This window comes from Coregonus lavaretus, assembly GCF_964263955.1.
Source record: "Coregonus lavaretus genome assembly, chromosome: 4".
In the NCBI taxonomy this organism is placed as follows: Eukaryota; Metazoa; Chordata; class Actinopteri; order Salmoniformes; family Salmonidae; genus Coregonus; species Coregonus lavaretus.
Window position 1 is genome coordinate 17233743 of NC_139991.1, and position 25260 is coordinate 17259002.

The window sequence follows — 25260 nt, forward strand, 5'->3', positions numbered from 1 at the left end:
TGTCTTGCCCATTCACCCTCTTAATGGCACACATACACAATCCATGTCTCAATTGTCTCAATGCTTACAAATCCTTCTTTAACCTGTCTCCTCCCCTTCATCTACACTGATTTAAGTGGATTTAACAAGTGACATCAATAAGGGATCATAGCTTTCACCTGGATTCACCTGGTCAGTCTATGTCATGGTAAGATCAGGTATTCTTAATGTTTTGTATACTCAGCGTACATCCGCCTCACTCTCAGATAAATAAGTAGTAATGCTAGGTTTTACACAGTCAAATGTAACAAATAAGTACTTTTTTTTAATAAAGAACTGTACAAATGATACATTTGCGACATCAATATATAAAAAAAATTATAATAAATATTCAATACAGTAATATCAGATCTGTAAGCAAAACATTTACATTTGACATTTTAGTCATTTAGCAGATGCTCTTATCCAGAGTGACTTACCATAAGTGCATTCATCTTAAGTTAGCTAGGTGAGACAACCACATATCACAGTCAAATATACAGGATACAAACAGTCCATTCCTGCTAAACAATGGCTATATAGCGTTTTGCAACCAAAAAACATTTCCCCCCCCCCCAAAAAAATAAAAAAAAATAATAAAAAAATAAATAAATTGTAAAGTGGTTATCCCACTGGCTATAGGGTGAATGCACCAATTTGTAAGTCGCTCTGGATAAGAGCGTCTGCTAAATGACGTAAATGTAAATGTAAATGTAAATGAATAAAAAATCTGAGAACAGTTATATTTACACACTCGAAGGTATCCATATGTAATCATTTCTGATGAAAAAATATAGCATTTTGGAAATAAACTCTTCATATACAGAAGAGCATAAAGGCCTACGGAGGGGAGTGCGCTTGCCATATTGTGGCCTACTGGTCTTCTTATCATATCCTTCAATAAACATAGGCAGGACTGTATTTATCAAACTCGCTTCCAGTATACAATTGATACCACATAGCAAATCTGTTCCCTTAATACCAATGCAGCTGGGGCCTCTAATGAATACAATATGCTTAATTGGAAAGTAATTGAACAATCCATCCTCTGGTTTTGTATGTCTGCATCATTTGGAGCATGAAATGTGAACATGATTAAATATGACTATATGTACCAAGTTAGAGGGGAAATCAACACACCATCCCAACTCCCGCCAGCAGCAGCTCACCAGCAGCTCACCTCCTTGACCCTGATGCAATGCTTGACAAGTTTCCTCTCCAACAGATATGTGGGTCAGCGGTGGGGGGGAGAGTGAAGCGTGCCCAGCCTCAGACGGTGACGTGATGGTGACCAGTCCTAGACCAGTCCCAGTGACTCTCTCTCAACGGGAGGCCACCATCTCCCCAGAGCACTGACCTCATTCTCCCTTTCTATATGAAACTCATTAGTTACTCATACAATGGCCTTTGACCCCCAGCCCCTCCCTGCTGCTGAGTTCACAGCTGTACCAAAAATAAGTTTGCTGGTGGGAGGCTGGTAGCCGGTACATCGGGTGTTTCTGTTTTGATCGTGATCAGCCTCAGCAGGCCTCTTCAGTGTTCCATCCCTTGGGGCAAGCAGAGCAACCAGGCCTGGCCACCCGTGGTCATTTTCTATTTGTCCACGCGTCTCTGATACAATCACAGGGCGGTTCAGTTCTCAACTGCCGGTCATAACAAACAAGAGCACTCGTTTCATATGGAAATGGTACAGTAGCATCACAATGACCCTGTCTGGACTTCAATCTGTCTTATTGAGAACTGATTGAAAGGCTTCTGAGTCTAAGAAATGACCGAGATGAGTCTTTGTGTAACTTCCATTCTGTTTTGTCTTTGCTCATTGTTGCTTCATTTAGCAAGACATCTCGTCTACGCTGACTGGTGCAAATGGAAAGCATAGATTATCCAAGGTATAGCGGTGGGAGTTGGAGATAATAAAAGTTATGATATGTTTTCCTTAGCCATTAAACATGGTGGAAATACTTGCCAATACAAGTGTCTATGGAGGTTGACATCATAACCAGAGCCAAAACTGGAGTGGCTTTATTTGTGCTTCCAGTTTGTCAGTGTAATGACTGTGAAGGGCATGAATGAGCATTGTGCATCTCATTTTCTATTATTATCAAGATGCATTTGTCAACCTTTGTTTGTTGCCTAATTAAGTTTGTTTGCCAACAGTTTGTGTGAAACCATGTGGAAAGCAAACAAGCAGACTTTCCCAAAAATGCCCCCGATCCCGCCCCATCCCACCTTTTGTTTTGTCTGCTGATGGCCATTACTGTCAACAATAGCAAAGTAAGTGCAAGTTTTCTTGTTATCTGCTGTGTCAGCTTTGTTCACTCTGAATGTCGCCTCGGAACTGTCCAAGAAGGTTGGCTTTTGTAAAGTAGCAGCAACAAAAACAAAAACAAAACAAAGATATCACTCCTGAATGTCAAGTGCGAGGGGAGAGTCAAGAGCTGGTAAACAGGCACAAAACAAATGTGACCACCACCACCACCCTCCTTCCCCCTTCCCCCTCACCTCTTCCACCACCACAGCCCCACCCTCCAGTGAAGATACAAGGACCTCTTTTATGCTGGAACAAATGTCGGCCCCCTCAGTACAGTTAGCAGCAACAAAGGGAATCAAAGCTGGTGTCCATGAATGGCCGCGAGGTTCTGGCACGGTGCGCAGGGGACTGGAGCGTGGCGCTCGCACCCACCAGCAACAGATGGGGGAGCGGAGAAGGTGCCACAGGCACCAGACAGAGCATAGGGAAGAACCCCATTATCATAGGGATGGACAGAGAAGGGAGAGGGCTGGGGTGACAAAGGTTAAGAGAGGAGAGTGGCCAAACAGATTTTGGAATATGAGTAATGAAATCACCCGGGAAGCAGTGAAAAGAGAGCTTGTGCCGGTGTGGAGGAGCAGATGCTTGGCAGGCTCTGTGGCGGTAATGAGAGACACGCTCTGGCCACACGTTAGTCACATCACAAAACAACATCAACCAAACTCTGAATCGGTTCAATTAGTTGGAAGTAAGCACCCTGTAACAGTGGAACGGTATGCATGCTACCATGCTCAGACATTTTATTTGGACTTCATTAGGCTGGAGCATGGAAATCATAATGATTCAATTATCTGTCTGAGCTATTACAGGCAAGGCCCACTCTCCAATGCCATAATACATGGACTGTCATCATACTTTTATTGAGATCAGGTGTACGAAACAATCATATCCATAATTTAGGTTACATTTCAAAACCATTGAATACATTTTTTTATGTCTTAACATAAAAAACAGTGTGAACAGCAGAATGGACAGATGTGTGGGTTGAATAAGACGCAGATTCATTGTGGTGGCTTCAGTGGAGCACTGTGGCAGGTTCACAAGGCTATGGATGCATCCGGTCACACAGGCAAACATTCCTACAGGATCAGGTTAACAGGTGAGGAGTGATTCCCAGCCCTCCCCGAACCACGAGCTGAGTGGACAGCTAAATCACAATAATCTGTTTCTTTGTTTCTGGCCAACAGAGAGATCTCTATGAAAATGGTTCTACATAGCATGTTTTTAATCCCGCTATTCTGGTAGCTTTCTCAGTGAAAGGAGTGTAAATCTTTCACTTGTTTTGACTACACATACATTACTGGCAGAGAAATTACAACTTTTGGGTTAGTTGCATTGGGGGAATGTGGTGTAGCTACCTACCCCTCCACTCAGTTGGTCCGTTGACACAAAGACCGTCTGACCATGAGCCCTGTTTTAATTGCTCTGACAGTCCTTTTTTTTGCCACTGCGATCAGACTGATGACCATTGTTCACTAATATCTGCCCTGGCCCTCTCATTGTCCTCTGACATATGAGTGGCACATAGCCCACAATCGATTGTGGCATCTGCACACACACACACACTCTCTCTCTCTCTCTCTTACACACACATACACACACTAAATGGATATGGACACCCTATGTGATTACAAAAACAAACCTCTCATACCGCGTGTGTGTGCGTGTGGATGCGTGGTGTGCGTGTGCATGTGTGTGTGAGAGAGTGTGAGAGGTTCCTGATGGGGACATGCCACCCATGAGTCCTGCTACCACTGTCTAGTGATTGCAATCACCGGGCCAGAAGTAATTTGCCGTAACGCAGTCCTGGAAATTGAAATGGCAGTTTTGATTGTCCCAGGGGAAGCGGGAAATCTCCTCGTCTCTTTAATTGTCCTCTGGGTTTCTCTACGGGTGGCTGGGAGGAGTAGTGGACAACCAACTACCAAGCTGCTCTATTGTTACAGGTTATATAACAATATAACAATATATATGATATCTGCTACTCCTCGTCAGCATAATGGCAGACAATACTACTTACTTACTGAATAAATGTGAAACCTGCCCTGGGAGCAGTTGAGCATTAGGTTTGATATCCATTTTCATGGGAACCTACTACGGTAGACTATATAAACAGATCAGTTCTTGAAATGGCTTTTTCATGAAGTAAATTATGTTTTATTAATTGAGTGACTAACATAATGTGAAATTAAATAGGATGTTATGAAGAAGCCGTTAATTCTACTGTAGTTTGAATGTTCATATCAGGAAGTTTATCTTTGTTGACTTGGCTTTTATGTAATGCATATGTACTTCCACATAGCAGCAACACGCCCAGGATTAACCAACCAACTTTTTGTGAATGGGAGGAGGTGCAGATGTCTACTAATGTAAACTTCCTCCCATAAAAGAGTTTATGAAAATGGTTCTTAATGGCCTATACCGTTGTATAAAATTAAATGACTTCCCTCTTTTAGACGTTGGCCACCTGTGCTCTTTTAAGGAACCATCAACAAGGGAAGTGTCTTTAGCAAACCTGGTCTAACACAGGGCTAGAGGTTCAACGGATATACAACAATCAGCACATACCTGATATTAGCACTTATACAGGCAAAGGTCACTTATATATTACAATTACAGTGGGGAAAAAAAGTATTTAGTCAGCCACCAATTGTGCAAGTACTCCCACTTAAAAAGATGAGAGAGGCCTGTAATTTTCATCATAGGTACACGTCAACGATGACAGACAAATTGAGAAAAGAAAATCCAGAAAATCACATTGTAGGATTTTTAATGAATTTATTTGCAAATGATGGTGGAAAATAAGTATTTGGTCACCTACAAACAAGCAAGATTTCTGGCTCTCACAGACCTGTAACTTCTTCTTTAAGAGGCTCCTCTGTCCTCCACTCGTTACCTGTATTAATGGCACCTGTTTGAACTTGTTATCAGTATAAAAGACACCTGTCCACAACCTCAAACAGTCACACTCCAAACTCCACTATGGCCAAGACCAAAGAGCTGTCAAAAGACACCAGAAACATAATTGTAGACCTGCACCAGGCTGGGAAGACTGAATCTGCAATAGGTAAGCAGCTTGGTTTGAAGAAATCAACTGTGGGAGCAATTATTAGGAAATGGAAGACATATAAGACCACTGATAATCTCCCTCGATCTGCAAGATCTCAAAATGATCACAAGAACGGTGAGCAAAAATCCCAGAACCACACGGGGGGACCTAGTTAATGACCTGCAGAGAGCTGGGACCAAAGTAACAAAGCCTACCATCAGTAACACACTACGCCGCCAGGGACTCAAATCCTGCAGTGCCAGACGTGTCCCCCTGCTTAAGCCAGTACATGTCCAGGCCCATCTGAAGTTTGCTAGAGTGCATTTGGATGATCCAGAAGAGGATTGGGAGAATGTCATATGGTCAGATGAAACCAAAGTAGAACTTTTTGGTAAAAACTCAACTACGTCGTGTTTGGAGGACAAAGAATGCTGAGTTGCATCCAAAGAACACCATACCTACTGTGAAGCATGGGGGTGGAAACATCATGCTTTGGGGCTGTTTTTCTGCAAAGGGACCACGACTGATCCGTGTAAAGGAAAGAATGAATGGGGCCATGTATCGTGAGATTTTGAGTGAAAACCTCCTTCCATCAGCAAGGGCATTGAAGATGAAACGTGGCTGGGTCTTTCAGCATGAGAATGATCCCAAACACACCGCCCGGGCAACGAAGGAGTGGCTTCGTAAGAAGCATTTCAAGGTCCTGGAGTGGCCTAGCCAGTCTCCAGATCTCAACCCCATAGAAAATCTTTGGAGGAAGTTGAAAGTCCGTGTTGCCCAGCGACAGACCCAAAACATCACTGCTCTAGAGGAGATCTGCATGGAGGAATGGGCCAAAATACCAGCAACAGTGTGTGAAAACCTTGTGAAGACTTACAGAAAACGTTTGACCTGTGTCATTGCCAACAAAGGGTATATAACAAAGTATTGAGAAACTTTTGTTATTGACCAAATACTTATTTTCCACCATAATTTGCAAATAAATTCATTAAAAATCCTACAATGTGATTTTCTGGATTTTTTTTCCTCATTTTGTCTGTCATAGTTGACGTGTACATATGATGAAAATTACAGGCCTCTCTCATCTTTTTAAGTGGGAGAACTTGCACAATTGGTGGCTGACTAAATACTTTTTTTCCCCACTGTATATGAATTATTAATATTTCATTGCGACTTCTTCTTTGCTGTGGTAAGTTAGTTAACTAAAGTTGAGAAAGCAAGAACACTATAAAGTATACAGTAGATGATATACATGTGTGGTCCTCTGTAGCTCAATTGGTAGAGCATGGCGCTTGTAACGCCAGGGTAGTGGGTTCGATCCCCGGGACCACCCATATGTAAAAATGTATGCGCACATGACTGTAAGTCGCTTTGGATAAAAGCGTCTGCTAAATGGCATGTTATTATTAAAAGTCTCCTACCTATTACCTTATTCTCAATATACCCATATTTGATTACTACCGTAGCCAAATGATCATGCTCACAATCCTGAACAGTTTGATTTTCCTGATACTACTTTACTTTTCCATAGTCAATAGATTTGAGTGTAGTGCAGTACTGTTGCTGAGCTCCATCTGGACATGACGTCAGGCCCACCTCCCTCGTTCCCTCCCTCCGGCGGCACCCTCTGCCCTGGGTCGGGCCCTCTGACACCCTGGCCCTGCTTGATCAGGCTCACTAACCCCCTACTGCACTCGTTTGTCTGATTTTAACAGTGCGCTTCAGACGGTTTGATGAGTCCCTCTGTCCGTCAGGGAGACATGACGCAATATGGTCCAAGTGTCTGTGGACCTTTTAAAGGGTATAGCCTTCGCCATTGATGCTGGATATTATCTGTACATTATCCTTATTTGGGTCATATGAAACAATTGGCCTGCTGAATGTAAGCAAGTCCCGTAACCTCTGCATTATCAGCCCAGCTATTTCTGAGGCTGCAGCTACAGTGACTCCACAGCCCCAGGAGTGTTTTCCCGACACACAAATGAATCTTAACAGGAACAGGAGTGGCTGCCCATTGAACCTCACTGTGTCTGGTTCAATGATAAGTTTTAAGATCAAGATCATGTGGCCGACCGGCAGCTGACCAGACTAGACCACCCCCTCCAGTCAGTCTCTTTGCTCACCTTATCTTCAACCAATTCCCTGTAAAGACACCTCTCCCTACCCTGCCCTGCCCTGCCATCACCTGCTCTCTGAGCTGTTGGAAAACAGGATGTGACCTTGGCTGCAGATACATAGATTTTCAAGTACTAGTACCTGGATTTAATTTGTTTCTACAGACAATATTGTCTAAATGGGCTGTAAGGTGAAGGCAGTGTCCTCTCAGCATGACACTAGTTCCTATCTGTGACTCCTGCTGGCCCTGAAAAAACCACCTAAGCCTGAGGTGTCATCTAGAAGGATAAATAATACTGTCATCCCCAGCCTGCGGCACATGGCATTCCACCTCCACCCACACCGGGGCCTGTACGCCCTGGAGACAGTGGCAGCAGTCCTAGCTTGTCACCCACACAGAGGACTGGGTTGGAACGTTGACATAGTTTGAGTCACTAGCATGTTTTTGGACCAGATATAGCTGATTATTGCCATTATTATACCATTAATTGATGTATGTCAGCGATAGGCAGGTGTAGGCTACATCACATCAGGACTGGGTCAGTCCATCCTGTCACACCAACCATGTCTATAATGCTGAGGCCTTGGTGTTTTCTGAGAACCCTTCGGTAAGTATCAGCTGACGGAAAGCACTATTTTCTCCAAAACAAGACTTGACTTTGCCCATCTGTCAGTCAGGCGCTTGCTTCACCTCCACAAGGTTAATTTTCAATCTTTCAAAACTGAAAACATCTATAACAATCAGTGGAGGATAGCAATAGGATCTTTGTGAAGTATTTTATAAAGACACCTTTTGGTAATTGGACCAGATCAACTCATCCAAAATGTATGGACCAAACACAGAGACAAACACAGAGAAACACGGAGAGGCATTTTTGGCCCCTGCCCCTGTGAAACGCAGCTAGGGGAATAGCTGGGGCTGTGAGTGGCTGTGAAACCACAGTCGCTGCCGCCCTTTCAATCATTGACCACAGGAATGTCTTTCTTGCGGCTGCCTCACGGCAGACTTCCCTGCCCTCAGAGCCCGTCCATGCTGTGTCTTTCTCACCTGGCCAGCGAATTCCTGGCTGAACAAACAAGGGCAGAGCCTTTTCGCTCCTGAGCCGTGGGAGCCCACTGCTCTTTAATCATCCGCCTCACACTCTCGCTCTCCCTCTTCCTCTCTCTTTCACTCTCTGGCTCCCTCTCCCTCTCGCTCTCCCGTCTTTCTCAATGATTTGTTTTCTGACTTTATTTTCTAGTCTGTGCTCTTTCATACATTCATTCATTTGAATATTGAACAGGCAAAATGTGAGTTTTATTACTTGAGATTTATCTATGAATATTCATTGCAGAGATTAATGAAGATAGCCTATGTTTGTAATGTTTTATTCATATGATTCATTCTAATATCAAATTGTGATCTAGATTATTTATTTTCATGCATCCCACTGTATATTCTCAGTTTCATTCACTGGCCATTAATGGGGCGAAGTGTCGTTGTTTACCGTCCTGTAGTCCTGTGATCAAAGCCTGTGCCTGTGCACTCCTTGCCAGGACGGTAACTGTACAAGTGATCCAGCCCCTGAACCTGAACCTGCTGACTCACATGCTCCTTGTGAATGTGTTGGATCAGAACCACCACAGGCAGGAGGAGGAGGCAGTTGTTGTGCCCTCACACAGCCAGACGGTCGTTCCCCTTTGATCGATAAATGTTGACTGTGGAGTCATGGAAACCCATGGCTCTTGAGCCTGTAAGTGCAAGTCTTTGAAACACGTCCAGGACGTTAATGACCAAGGGACGTCACAGTGTTCTCCATGCGTCCATGAGCTTGCATAAATTCTTCTAACTCTTCTAACCAAAGTAGGGCAGAGGTTTCTCATATCTTAAAGTGTAGGACAGGGCATTACCTACTGTATACTGGAGTATTCTAACTCACAAAGCAGCGGGCTTGACAGTGCCATGTACCATTGTCCAAATTCCTGGCTTAGTCACAAAGAAATGTGTTAGTGACTAATATGGTCAAATATATCAAAATGAATCACATGTTGTTGTAACTTTCTGGTTAAACAGAACTTCAAGGCTAGGTATTAAGAAAAAAAGTAACCCTAAAGGAATTATTGGGCACAGCTACCAGAGTACAGTGCAAGTAGCTGAGTTGCTCAATATTTTTTTCTCAAAGATAAATTAATGTTAAAATAGAATACTGCATCATTGGATTCATATAGGGAATAGTAGGGAACGTTAAGCTAAAGGGGTAAGTTGAGCCATCCTTGTTTCTAGGAAACCATACACAAAATTAATCATTTGACCAAATATTTAGGAAGATGTCATCATTTCATGGAGTCTGTAAAGGAATAAATCACATGGAAAAAGTGGTAAGGAAGTTAGGTCCAGTTTCACCAAGTCAAATTGTGTTAATTTATTATGTTAGAGGTTTCATGATGCTTGTATTTTCACCAAAGTAGATACTTTTATGATTGTTCTATACATCAACTGTCTCTATAAGCTTAAATATGGTCTTAAACCTAGCCTGAAAGTGCATCCGTGTAGCTGTGTGGGCTAATATAGTCAAAATGTTTGCCTTGGGGTAAATTGAGCCAATGGTTGAGCCAATGGCAAGTTGAGCAAATTGAAGTGTATTCTTCACGTGTAATGCAAGGAATTATCGCTGGGATATGAGGTAACAACAGGGCCTGGCCTACTGTATGTTAAAAGTGTTTTAAAAAAAACACTATTTGTTAGGTGTTAAGCCTGTGTTATAAGAAGCTTAAAATGATTAAAAGACAAAAAAGCAGTTGTGATTGTGTTGAATTAGGTTTGGGAAATAAAGATAGACATGGTTTTAAAAAGGTAGTGGTAATATTTAATTTAGTACAGAAATTTGTAGGCGGCTTAACTTACCCTGTCATGTGGCTCAACATACAGTGGGGAAAAAAGTATTTAGTCAGCCACCAATTGTGCAAGTTCTCCCACTTAAAAAGATGAGAGAGGCCTGTAATTTTCATCATAGGTACACGTCAACTATGACAGACAAAATGAGAATTTTTTTCTCAAGAAAATCACATTGTAGGATTTTTTATGAATTTATTAGCAAATTATGGTGGAAAATAAGTATTTGGTCAATAACAAAAGTTTCTCAATACTTTGTTATATACCCTTTGTTGGCAATGACACAGGTCAAACGTTTTCTGTAAGTCTTCACAAGGTTTTCACACACTGTTGCTGGTATTTTGGCCCATTCCTCCATGCAGATCTCCTCTAGAGCAGTGATGTTTTGGGTCTGTCGCTGGGCAACACGGACTTTCAACTTCCTCCAAAGATTTTCTATGGGGTTGAGATCTGGAGACTGGCTAGGCCACTCCAGGACCTTGAAATGCTTCTTACGAAGCCACTCCTTCGTTGCCCGGGCGGTGTGTTTGGGATCATTCTCATGCTGAAAGACCCAGCCACGTTTCATCTTCAATGCCCTTGCTGATGGAAGGAGGTTTTCACTCAAAATCTCACGATACATGGCCCCATTCATTCTTTCCTTTACACGGATCAGTCGTCCTGGTCCCTTTGCAGAAAAACAGCCCCAAAGCATGATGTTTCCACCCCCATGCTTCACAGTAGGTATGGTGTTCTTTGGATGAAACTCAGCATTCTTTGTCCTCCAAACACGACGAGTTGAGTTTTTACCAAAAAGTTATATTTTGGTTTCATCTGACCATATGACATTCTCCCAATCCTCTTCTGGATCATCCAAATGCACTCTAGCAAACTTCAGACGGGCCTGGACATGTACTGGCTTAAGCAGGGGGACACGTCTGGCACTGCAGGATTTGAGTCCCTGGCGGCGTAGTGTGTTACTGATGGTAGGCTTTGTTACTTTGGTCCCAGCTCTCTGCAGGTCATTCACTAGGTCCCCCCGTGTGGTTCTGGGATTTTTGCTCACCGTTCTTGTGATCATTTTGACCTCACGGGGTGAGATCTTGCGTGGAGCCCCAGATCGAGGGAGATTATCAGTGGTCTTCCATTTCCTAATAATTGCTCCCACAGTTGATTTCTTCAAACCAAGCTGCTTACCTATTGCAGATTCAGTCTTCCCAGCCTGGTGCAGGTCTACAATTTTGTTTCTGGTGTCCTTTGACAGCTCTTTGGTCTTGGCCATAGTGGAGTTTGGAGTGTGACTGTTTGAGGTTGTGGACAGGTGTCTTTTATACTGATAACAAGTTCAAACAGGTGCCATTCATACAGGTAACGAGTGGAGGACAGAGGAGCCTCTTAAAGAAGAAGTTACAGGTCTGTGAGAGCCAGAAATCTTGCTTGTTTGTAGGTGACCAAATACTTATTTTCCACCATCATTTGCAAATAAATTCATTAAAAATCCTACAATGTGATTTTCTGCATTTTTTTTCTCAATTTGTCTGTCATAGTTGATGTGTACCTATGATGAAAATTACAGGCCTCTCTCATCTTTTTAAGTGGGAGAACTTGCACAATTGCACAATTGGTGGCTTTTTTCCATCTACGTAACATTGCAAAAATCAGAAATTTTCTGTCCAAAAATGATGCAGAAAAATTAATCCATGCATTTGTTACTTCTAGATTAGACTACTGCAATGCTCTATTTTCCGGCTACCCGGATAAAGCACTAAATAAACTTCAGTTAGTGCTAAATACGGCTGCTAGAATCCTGACTAGAACCAAGAAATTTGATCATATTACTCCAGTGCTAGCTTCCCTACACTGGCTTCCTGTTAAGGCAAGGGCTGATTTCAAGGTTTTACTGTTAACCTATAAAGCGTTACATGGGCTTGCTCCTACCTATCTTTCCGAGTTGGTCCTGCCATACATACCAATACGTACGCTACGGTCACAAGACGCAGGCCTCCTAATTGTCCCTAGAATTTCTAAGCAAACAGCGGGAGGCAGGGCTTTCTCCTATAGATCTCCATTTTTATGGAACAGTCTGCCTACCCATGTGAGAGACGCAGACTCGGTCTCAACCTTTAAGTCTTTACTGAAGACTTATCTCTTCAGTAGGTCATATGATTGAGTGTAGTCTGGCCCAGGAGTGTGAAGGTGAACGGAAAGGCTGGAGCAACGAACAGCCCTTGCTGTCTCTGCCGGGCCGGTTCCCCTCTCCACTGGGGTTCTCTGCCTCTAACCCTGTTGCAGGGGCTGAGTCACTGGCCTGCTGGTGCTCTTTCATGCCGTCCCTGGGAGGGGTGCGTCACTTGAGTGGGTTGAGTTACTGACGTGATCTTCCTGTCTGGGTTGGCGCCCCCCCCCCCTTGGTTTGTGCTGTGGTGGAGACCTCTGTGGGCTATACTCGGCCTTGTCTCAGGATTGTAAGTTGGTGGTTGGGGATATCCCTCTAGTGGTGCGGGGGCTGTGCTTTGGCGGAGTGGGTGGGGTTATATCCTTCCTGTTTGGCCCTGTCCGGGGGTTTCTTCGGATGGGGCCACAGTGTCTCCGGACCGCTCCTGTCTCAGCCTCCAGTATTTATGCTGCAGTAGTTTATGTGTCGGGGGGCTGGGGTTAGTTGGTTATACCTGGAGTACTTCTCCTGTCTTATCCAGTGTCCTGTGTGAATTTAAGTATGCTCTCTCTAATTCTCTCGTTCTCTCTTTCTCTCTGAGAACCTGAGCCCTAGGACCATACGTCAGGACTACCGGGCATGATGACACCCTGCTGCCCCCAGTCCGCCTGGCCTTGCTGCTATTCCAGTTTCAACTGTTCTGCCTGCGGCTACGAAACCCCTACCTGTCCCAGACCTGCTGTTTTCAACTCTAAATGATCGGCTATGAAAAGCCAACTGAGAGACCTGAGCCCTAGGACCATACGTCGGGACTACCGGCCGTGGTGACTCCTTGCTATCCCCAGTCCACCTGGCCTTGCTGCTATTCCAGTTTAAACTGTTCTGCCTGCGGTTATGGAACCCCTACCTGTCCCAGACCTGCTGTTTTAAACTCTAATGATCGGCTATGAAAAGCCAACTGAGATTTATTCCTGATTATTATTTGACCATGCTTGTCACTTATGAACATTTTTGAACATCTTGGCATGGTTCTGTTATAATCTCCACCCGGCACAGCCAGAAGAGGACTGGCCACCCCTCATAGCCTGGTTCCTCTCTAGGTTTCTTCCTAGGTTTTGCCTTTCTAGGGAGTTTTTCCTAGCCACCGTGCTTCTACACCTGCATTACTAGCTGTTTGGGGTTTTAGGCTGGGTTTCTGTACAGCACTTCGAGATATTAGCTGATGTAAGAAGGGCTATATAAAATAAAATTGATTGATTGATTGATTGACTAAATACTTTTTTCCCCACTGTACCCCATACCCAGGTTTTTTTGGACAAGCTATGTTTTCAAAACTGTAATGTTTACATGAATTCTGATTATTTCCAGGGATACACAACATCCTGAAATATATAGATATCTTTGTTAGAAAGAATACTACATTTCCCTTGACGGAATGATGCTGAATGTAAAAATGTAAACTTACCCCACTCTAACCTAGTGTATAACCATGAATTACATTTCAATATCAAAGGTGAATACTGTATTATGCAGTATCAGGGGCAATCACCTCCCTCTATCCGGAGTGACCACTGGATCTTTCTTTCAGTTTCTGTCTTACAGATTTCCCACAATGATTCCACTGTGGTGTGAGACATGTTGTATCCAAGTCCACCTCCCATATCAGAAGTCTGTTATCATTAACTAACCTCTATAAATGCTTTTAAAACTCCCAAGCAGGGATAATTAACTTCACATGTGCCGCGTAGCTGAAGAGTCATTGATTGACAAATCACAAGCTGCCTGGGAAGTGACTCTGTTCTCAATGTCTTCTGCAACTCCTCAGTCGATTCAGTTGGAGTAAAATACCTTAGGAATAGCATATTGAGATACATTCGACAGACAATGACTGCAAAACCATTTCACAATGCACCCAAACAGAACATTTGATCCTTAAAATCACATACAGTACATCTTAAAACTGGCATTGTTGATTAACATTTTGATTAATGACTAATATGGATCTTATGAGTTTTACATACAGCATTGATCTGCAGATGAATGCCAAAGGTAGTTGTTCTAGCATGTTATAGGCCAAAGCAGGACAAGGTCCTCCGCTCTGCACAACATACTGTGACATGGAAATAAAGTATGAATTTAATTGGTTTGCATTGAATTGACTGACACAACTTCAACTGTTTCTTTCCTATGATATTATCTGTTCAAAGAAAGTCTGTTCGAACTATTCCGGCCTTGACATTTACGTCCTACTTTGATAGGATGTTTATTTGGAGAGAGCAGTAATGTGACGTGCTGGTTGCATGTTAGTCAGTCAGAGTGACCCTCATTCTAAAAGTGAAACTTTGGTCCTGTTTTTACTGTGGGCTGAATAGGCTATATTTTGTTAGTTTGGTCAGTGCAGCTGCCCTTAGCTTAGGCTTGATAGCGGAAGGCCTTTCATCCTCCCACGCAGGCAGCGATACCATGACCCTGCCCTTTGTTCTCCCAGCTCCTTTACCTTCTCAAACACCAATGGCCCTGCAGAGACCAGCTCTGCCCTCCACTAAATGTCAAAACGAAGATAGAAGGGGAGAAAAAACTTTTCTCAATGACCTCCGTCGTCCGGAAACAAATATAATTAGACAAATTCATAGATAGTGTGCGCCAGCTAACAATGGGGCAAAGTTTAATCTGTGTGGTGTTTTCTCCTACAAGCTCTCTTATCTTTCATTGAGTATTTGAGGTTAATTGGGATAATTTGAGATTTTTTGAATAGATAGTACCTGTAATTGAAGCTGTTTGAAGGTTTTTCCTGAATCTGAGTTAACCAACAACTGGGCACACCACGTCATTTCAACGTGGATAATTGGGTAATATTTGGTTGAGACGTTGATCAATCAGATTACAACCTATATTCACCCACTCATAAAGACAGCCAAAAGTTAGTTTAATTTCCAATGCGTTATCACCGCGCTTTCAACCATTTAAAAGCACACTAAAGTTAAATTGGGAGTACAATCTCAGATATTTTGTTTATACAACAGCTTAATGTGTTATCGCTGTGCTTCATCTAATAGCAGAACCAAATGACCTGTATAAAAATGTATGCACTCACTAACTGTAAGTCGCTCTGGATAAGAGTGTCTGCTAAATGACTAAAATGTAAAAGATTACATTAAAAGTTCATGGTGCAAGTGATCAATGCTGTTTGAGTTTCTGCGCTGATAATTACAGCAATTGTGAAGATCTATACACGCTATCTTGAACATGCACGCTTTATATGATTACATAATGTACAGTTACAGTAACCTCAAAATGAGGCCATGGATGTTAATCATTTTAAAGGCCCAGTGCAGTCAAGAATGGGATTTTTAGACCCCTTGACTTTCTCCATTTTGTTACGTTACAGCCTTATTCTCAAATTGATTAAATAAAACTAAATCTTCAGCAATCTACACACAATACCCCATAATGACAAAGCGAAAACGGAAATACCTTATTTACATAAGTATTCAGCCCCTTTGCTATGAATGAATGTCAGAATAATAGTAGAGAGAATGATTTATTTCAGCTTTTGTTTCTTTCATCACATTCCCAGTGGGTCAGAAGTTTACATACACTCAATTAGTATTTAGTAGCATTGCCTTTAAATTGTTTAACTTGGGTCAAACGTTTCGGGTAGCCTTCCACAAGCTTCCCACAATAAGTTGGGTGAATTTTGGCCCATTCGTCCTGACAGAGCTGGTGTAACTGAGTCAGGTTTGTAGGCCTCCTTGCTCGCACACGCTTTTTCAGTTCTGCCCACATATTTTCTATAGGATTGAGGTCAGGGCTTTGTGATGGCCACTCCAATACCTTGACTTTGCTGTCCTTAAGCTATTTTGCCACAATTTTGGAAGTATGCTTGGGGTCATTGTTCATTTGGAAGACCCATTTGCGACCAAGCTTTAACTTCCGGACTGATGTCTTGAGATGTTGCTTCAATATATCCACATCATTTTCCTTCCTCATGATGCCATCTATTTTGTGAAGTGCGCCAGTCCCTCCTGCAGCAAAGCACCCCCACAGCATGATGCTGCCACCCCCGTGCTTCACGGTTGGGATGGTGTTCTTCGGCTTGCAAGCTACCTCCTTTTCCCTCCAAACATAACAATGGTCATTATGCCCAAACAGTTCTATTTTTATTTCATCAGACCAGAGGACATTTCTCCAAAAAGTACGATCTTTGTCCCCATGTGCAGTTGCTAACCGTAGTCTGGCTTTTTCATGGCGGTTTTGGAGCAGTGGCTTCTTCCTTGCTGAGCGGCCTTTCAGGTTATGTCGATATAGGACTTGTTTTACTGTGGATATAGATACTTTTGTACCCTTTTCCTCCAGCATCTTCACAAGGTCCTTTGCTGTTGTTCTGGGATTGATTTGCACTTTTAGCACCAAAGTACGTTCATCTCTAGGAGACAGAACGCGTCTCCTTCCTGAGCGGTATGACGGCTGCGTGGTCCCATGGTGTTTATACTTGCGTACTATTGTTTTTACAGATGATCGTGGTACCTTCAGGCATTTGGAAATTGCTGCCAAGGATGAACCAGACTTGTGGAGGTCTACACATTTTTTTCTGAGGTCTTGGCTGATTTCTTTTGATTTTCCCATGATGTGAAGCAAAGAGGCACTGAGTTTGAAGTTAGGCCTTGAAATACATCCACAGGTACACCTCCAATTGACTCAAATGATGTCAATTAGCCTATCAGAAGCTTCTAATGCCATGACATCACTTTCTGGAATTTTCCAAGCTGTTTAAAGGCACAGTCAATTTAGTGTATGTAAACTTCTGACCCACTGGAATTGTTATACAGTGAATTATAAGTGAAATAATCTGTCTGTAAACAATTGTTGGAAAAATTACTTGTGTCATGCACAAAGTAGATGTCCTAACCGACTTGCCAAAACTATAGTTTGTTAACAAGACATTTGTGGAGTGGTTGAAAAACAAGTTTTAATGACTCCAACCTAAGTTTATGTAAACTTCCGACTTCAACTGTAAGCCGACAATGAAAGCTCTTACAATATTCGATGATTACATTTCTCTAAAACAGGCTATTGGCTACATGTGCCCCACCAAGTCAGAACAGTAGGCTAAATTATGAGGGGAAAAGATACCAAATTATTAGGGTGGAGGCTACTAACAGCTTACTACCCAACATACACTTAGTATTACTTTCTAAGCTACAGTATACATGTCTCTCTGGCATATTACATAATTTATGCAGCAGCATACAATACATTTTTGGACTCACCTTGTTGTGCTGTGCTCACTTGAACAGGAAGGTGGTGCGGCGGTCCTTCGTGGGCAAATTTTTTCATCAAACTTTGTCATCAAAGACTGGCATTCTCTGGATTTATGGTGCTTTCAAGACAACTGGGAACTCAGACAAAAACAAGGTCGAATCGTGATGTTAGTGATCTTCAGGTCAGAGATCTTGAAAGAGGCCCAAGTTCCCGACTTGGAATTCTGAGTTGGATGACCATTGTTAGACGTATTTTCCCAGTCTGAGCAAATCTTTTTCAGAGTTCCCAGTTGTCTTGAACTCACTGAAGTATGAGATTTCCCAGTTCCGAGTTTCCAGTTGTTTTGAAAGCGGCAGATGTTGAATGTTTATCCTTTTAAGCTTGGAAAAGAGACCCTTAAACCCAGACTTGGACCACACATCCATTCCACTGAATAGCAATGCTTGCAGTTAGCCACTGATTCCTTCCAAACCACTCACTGTTGAATTTGCGATTTCCAACTTGTTGTGTAATGTTTATGTCCAATGGCTGATGAGCACCGATACATTTTATCTATAATTTCTCTTCATCATTTCACTTTTTATGACAATGATTGAAAATGATTTGCCAATAGATTGTCGACTTGATTCATGATGATGAATGCTAGCTTGCTAGCTAAGGCTTTTTAACCATTTTAATTGAAAACAATCATAGTAGAAATGATTTGATATTGGGATAAAAACGGCTGCATTGGACCTTTAAGGTTGAATGTTACAATAGTTTGTAAGATAGCCTTAACTTTAGGCTATTTACTGTATTACAAAAGTAAAATGGAATTGTGTTTGGTTGACAACGAAACCAAATATCAACATTTAAAGGAGACGTATCTACTGCTTGGATAGCTCCAATTTCTTAACTTGTTGACAAGTTAATAGGCTATTTATTGTATTTCAAAAGTGATATTGAATTGTGTTTGGTTGTCAACGCAACCAAATATCAACATTTCAAGGAGTTTTAACTTCTTATTAATTTGTAGATAAACTGGAATTAAAGCCAGACTAAGTCAGTGGTACAGATGAAACTATCCAAGCAGAAGATACATCTCCTTCAAATGTTGATATTTGGTTGTGTTGACAACCAAACACAATTTAATATCACTAAATATTATTACATTTGAAATCAACCGGAGCTTGAAACCCTAGACCTATTGTAGTGTCTATTTTTTGTTGAATTCTGGGTTGAATTTAAACAATAGCTGTTGATGACTTTGCAAATGCTATATACAGTAGGCCTAAATAGCATAATTGATGGTATATGCATGATAAAGTACATTTCAGTTCCCCTGTTAAACCTTCCCTTTGGAATGACTTCAAGAGCAACAGTGAATCTATTTTGTTTTTAAAAGGAGATTTCTCAACAATCTCACGATAGCACATTGGTAATGGTCAGTAACAAACATCATAGCTAAGCAGGACAGGGCTTGGTTAAAACCCTGGATGGGAGACAAAAGGGTAGCTGTAGATAGCTCAAATCTCCAGCCTTGTCAAGGTAGATGTAGGTGGGTGTGGGTGGAATCAGGCGCAGGACGCAGTACGTTAGTCCAACAGACTTTAGTGATGCACAGCAAAACAAACACGAAATAACTGCCCTGAGGCAAAAGCTCCGCACGTAGGCGAAAACACAAGCGCACAAACAGGTGCGACAAAATACTCCAAAACTAAGGAGCAAAATAGCTCAACCGAGCAAACAGTAATAATCCAGCCTACCGGCACGACAGTAAAACAATCACACACAACACTAGACAAACACAACGAGAACTTATAGGACACTAATTACACTAAACGATAACAGGTGTACAACAATCAGACAAAAGCAAACGAACATAGAAACATACAACGGTGGCAGCTAGTATTCCGGAGACGACGAACGCCGAAGCCTGCCCGAGCAAGGGAGAGAGGCAGCCTCGGCCGAAACCGTGACAGTACCCCCCCCTTGACGCGCGGCTCCAGACGTGCGCCGACTCCGGCCTCGGGGACGACCAGGAGGACGCGGAGCAGGGTGCGTCAGGTGCCCACGATGGAATTCCGTCAGGAGAGACGGGTCCAAAATGTCTCTCCTCGGCACCCAGCACCGCTCCTCCGGGCCGTACCCCTCCCACTCCACTAGATATTGGAGACCCTCCATCCGACGTCTCGAATCCAAGATGGACCGTACGGAGTACGCCGGTGCCCCCTCGATGTCCAATGGGGGCGGAGGAGTCTCCCTGATCTCACTTTCTTGGAGTGGGCCAGCTACCACCGGCCTGAGAAGAGACACATGGAACGAGGGGTTAATACTCTTATACTCAACAGGTAGTTGTAATTTGTAACACACCTCGTTCAACCTTCTCAGGACTTTAAATGGCCCTACAAACCGCCGACCCAGTTTCCGACAGGGCAGGCGGAGGGGCAGGTTTCTGGTAGAGAGCCAGACTCGATCACCAGGTGCGTACACCGGTCCCTCACTGCGGTGGAGATCGGCGCTCGCCTTATGACGTCGGAGGGCCCGCTGCAGGTGGACGTGTGCAGCGTTCCATGTCTCCTCCGAGCGCCGCGCCCACTCATCCACCGCAGGAGCCTCGATCTGGCTCTGCTGCCAAGGTGCCAGAACCGGCTGGTAACCCAACACACATTGAAAAGGGGTTAGGTTAGTGGAGGAATGGCGTAGGGAATTCTGGGCCATCTCGGCCCAGGGAACGTACCTTGCCCACTCCTCCGGCCGGTCCTGGCAGTATGTTCTAAGAAACCTACCCACATCCTGGTTCACGCGTTCCACCTGCCCATTACTCTCCGGGTGGTAACCCGAGGTGAGGCTCACCGAGACCCCCAACCGCTCCATAAAAGCTCTCCAGACTCTGGAGGTAAATTGGGGACCTCGATCAGACACAATATCCTCGGGTACCCCGTAGTGCCGGAACACATGGGTGAATAGTGCTTCGGCGGTTTGCAGGGCAGTAGGAAGGCCCGGCATAGGGAGCAAACGACAGGCCTTAGAAAACCGGTCCACAACGACCAGTATAGTGGTATTCCCCTGTGAAGGAGGAAGGTCAGTGAGGAAATCCACCGAGAGGTGAGACCATGGTCGTTGTGGAACGGGCAGGGGTAGTAACTTACCCCTAGGCAGATGTCTAGGCGCCTTACACTGGGCGCACACCGAGCAGGAGGAAACATAAACCCTCACATCCCTCGCCAACGTGGGCCACCAGTACTTGGTACTAAGACAGTGCACTGTCCGGCCGATACCAGGGTGTCCAGAGGAGGGTGACGTGTGAGCCCAATAGATCAAACGATCCCGAACCTCGAGCGGAACGTACTTCCGACCCTCCGGGCATTGAGGTGGACTAGGGTCGGTGCGTAATGCCCGCTCGAGTTCGGCATCGACCTCCCACACTACCGGTGCCACCAGACAAGACTCCGGCAGTATGGGAGTGGGCTCCACGGACCTCTCCTCCGTGTCATACCGCCGAGACAGTGCGTCTGCCTTACCGTTCTGTGACCCAGGGATGTACGTGATCTTAAATGTGAAACGGGTCAAAAACATATTCCACCTCGCCTGGCGAGGGTTCAGCCTCCTCGCTGCCCGGATGTACTCCAGGTTACGGTGGTCCGTCAAAATGAGGAAAGGGTGTTGAGCCCCCTCAAGCCAGTGCCTCCACACCTTTAGGGCCTGTACCACGGCTAACAACTCCCTGTCCCCCACGTCATAGTTTCGCTCCGCCGGACTGAGCTTCTTGGAATAAAAGGCACAGGGGCGGAGCTTAGGTGGCGCGCCGGACCGTTGCGACAGCACGGCTCCTATACCGGCCTCTGACGCGTCCACCTCTACCTGAAATGGCAAAGAGGGATCCGGATGCGCCAGCACCGGAGCCGAGGTAAACAGGTCCTTCAGCCTCCCAAACGCCCTGTCCGCCTCGGCTGACCACTGCAGACGCACCGGACCCCCCTTCAAAAGAGACGTTATGGGAGCTGCCACCTGTCCAAAACCCCGGATAAACCTCCGGTAATAATTCGCAAACCCCAAAAACTGCTGCACCTCCTTCACAGTAGTTGGCGTTTGCCAATTACGCACGGCTGACACCCGGTCTACCTCCATCTTCACCCCTGACGCAGACAACTGATAACCCAAAAAGGAGACCGACTCCTGGAAGAACAGACACTTCTCTGCCTTGACATACAGGTCGTGCTCCAACAGTCTCCGCAACACTCGGCGCACCAGGGCCACATGCTCGACTCGGGTAGGTGAGTACACGAGAATGTCATCGATGTACACGACCACCCCCTGCCCCTGCATGTCCCTGAAGATCTCATCCACGAATGATTGGAAAACTGAAGGAGCGTTCATCAACCCGTATGGCATGACAAGATACTCGTAATGGCCCGAGGTGGTACTAAAGGCTGTCTTCCATTCATCGCCCCCCCTAATGCGCACCAAGTTGTACGCGCTCCTGAGATCTAATTTAGTGAAGAAACGCGCCCCGTGCAATGACTCAATCAGCGGGAGTGGATAACTGTACTTCACCGTGATCTGATTGAGACCACGGTAATCAATGCACGGGCGTAATCCTCCATCCTTTTTCTTCACAAAAAAGAAACTCGAGGACGCAGGGGAAGTGGAAGGCCGTATGTATCCTTGTCTCAGAGATTCGTCTATGTACGTCTCCATAGCTCTCTTCTCCTCCTGAGACAGAGGATACACATGGCTCCGTGGGAGCGCAGCTCCTGCCTGGAGGTCTATCGCACAATCTCCCTGCCTATGGGGAGGCAACTGCGTCGCCCTCGACTTACTGAACACAATAGCCAAATCCCCATACTCAGGGGGAACGTGCAATGCGGGCACCTGGTTTGGACTCTCCACCGAGGTAGCCCCTATGGAAACGCCTAAACATCGACCCACACACTGGGCAGACCACTCCATCAGAGCCCTCTCCTGCCACGAAATCGATGGGTTATGGGTACTCAACCAGGGCATGCCCAGCACCACCGGATACGCAGGCGAGTCGATCAGAAATAGCTGGATCATCTCCTGATGACCCCCCTGCGCACACATCCGAAGTGGCGCAGTGACCTCCCTGATCAAGCCCGCACCCAACGGACGGCTATCTAGGGCATGAACGGGGAAGGGAACGTCCACAGGGAGAAGGGGAATCCCTAAGGCTAAACAAAACTTCTTATCAACAAAATTCCCAGCCGCGCCTGAATCTACCAGCGCCTTATGCTGGGAATGAGGTGCTACCTGTGGAAAACGCACAGATATACAGAAATGTGCAACAGAGAGCTCTGGGTGAGTGGGGCGCCTACTCACCTGGAAGGACTCCCCAGTGCGGGACCTGTCGTCCTCTCCCCGAGGAGGCCATCCCCAGCACCTAGCCGCGGTGTGTCCTCCCCGACCACAGTTGGTGCAGGAGATGGACCCCCTCGTAAGCCGACCCCTCCTCTCTCTAGCGCCAGTGCCCCCGAGCTCCATGGGGCACGGCTCGGAGGCGCTGGAGGGTGAAATGGACGGACCCCCCTCGGAACGTCCGCGGGTAGCTAGCAGGGTATCCAGCCTGATGGACATGTCGACCAACTGGTCGAACGAGAGGCTGGTGTCCCTACAGGCCAGCTCCCTACGGATGTCCTCGCGTAGACTACATCTGTAGTGATCAATGAGAGCCCGCTCATTCCACCCTGCATCCACCGCTAGGGTACGGAACTCCAAGGCGAACTCCTGGGCACTCCTCTTCCCCTGCCTGAGGCCGACCAGACGCTCCCCCGCCGCTTTCCCCTCCGGGGGATGGTCAAACACCGCCCTGAAGCGGCGGGAGAACTCGTCGTAGGTGATGGTGTTAGCGTCGATCCTCCTCCACTCTGCGTTGGCCCATTCCAACGCCTTCCCGGAAAGGCAGGAGATCAGGGCGGACACACTCTCGTGTCCCGAGGGCGCCGGGTGCATGGTGGCCAGGTAAAGCTCCACCTGGAGAAGGAATCCCTGACACCCGGCCGCGGTCCCATCGTAGGCCCTCGGGAGCGAGAGTCGAACTCCTCTGGGTTCCGGAGCGGGAATGGGCTGAGTGGCCGATGGTGCGGGCAGGGAGGATGGCGGTGGAGGAGTCCCTCGGGTCTCCCAGCCTCGGATGGTGGTGATCACCTCCTGCAGTGCGGACCCCATCCGCAGGATCTGGTCATTCTGCTCACGGACCCTGTCCTCCAACGTCGCCTGTGCTGCTGCGGCTCCTGCTGATTCCATCGAGTATGGTTTGTGATTCTGTCAAGGTAGATGTAGGTGGGTGTGGGTGGAATCAGGCGCAGGACGCAGTACGTTAGTCCAACAGACTTTAGTGATGCACAGCAAAACAAACACGAAATAACTGCCCTGAGGCAAAAGCTCCGCACGTAGGCGAAAACACAAGCGCACAAACAGGTGCGACAAAATACTCCAAAACTAAGGAGCAAAATAGCTCAACCGAGCAAACAGTAATAATCCAGCCTACCGGCACGACAGTAAAACAATCACACACAACACTAGACAAACACAACGAGAACTTATAGGACACTAATTACACTAAACGATAACAGGTGTACAACAATCAGACAAAAGCAAACGAACATAGAAACATACAACGGTGGCAGCTAGTATTCCGGAGACGACGAACGCCGAAGCCTGCCCGAGCAAGGGAGAGAGGCAGCCTCGGCCGAAACCGTGACAAGCCTACTGTCTTTTTTTCTGATAGTGGATATAACGTTGAAGATCTGACGTTGTTTTAAAGGTACAAATTCAATATATGTTATACAAGATTTGTCTATGTTGAAATGTGGTTACCATGATGACAATCCTGTGGTTGAAATGTCACCCTCAAAAGAACAGTTTATGTTGATGACTTTTTTTTAAATCCAATGTATTTTCCACATAGATTCCACGTCACAATACGTTGACAAATTATGTTGAAACAACGTTGATTCAACCAGCTTGTGCCCAGTGGGCACTAGTTAGTGAGATTTGAGTGGAGGGGTTTTAGGGAGTAGCACAGGAAGTTATTGTTAGTCTGTCTGTTTGTGTGCATATGGTGTGTGAACAAGAGAACCAGTGTGTGGGTGAATGCTATGTGTTTGCACTCGTAGAGTTTGCACTCATTTAGACCTACCAAGACCTTTTGGCTGCAGGTGTTTTGTGTTAATCAGAGAAACTGGGTACTATATAATAGATATAGGGGATTGGGGACAAAATAGCATGCAGGCTGGGTGGGCTGCTTTCAGAGACAGAGTAGTAGCCCCCTACTATGGGGTGGGGGAAGTGCTTTGCGGCTTGGACAGGGGCCAGGGGGTGGGGAGAAGATCAAGGGTAACCCAGGACATATTGGAGGTCAATGCGCAAACACCCAGTCTTGCCTGGCAACCACCCCAGGAATGTTCTCACAGACCGCGCAAGGGAAGTTGGGAGCCCCCAGACAATTGGCCAAGAGTTAATATTGTCCTTCCGGGTCAAAGGTTAAATGCAGGAAGGTC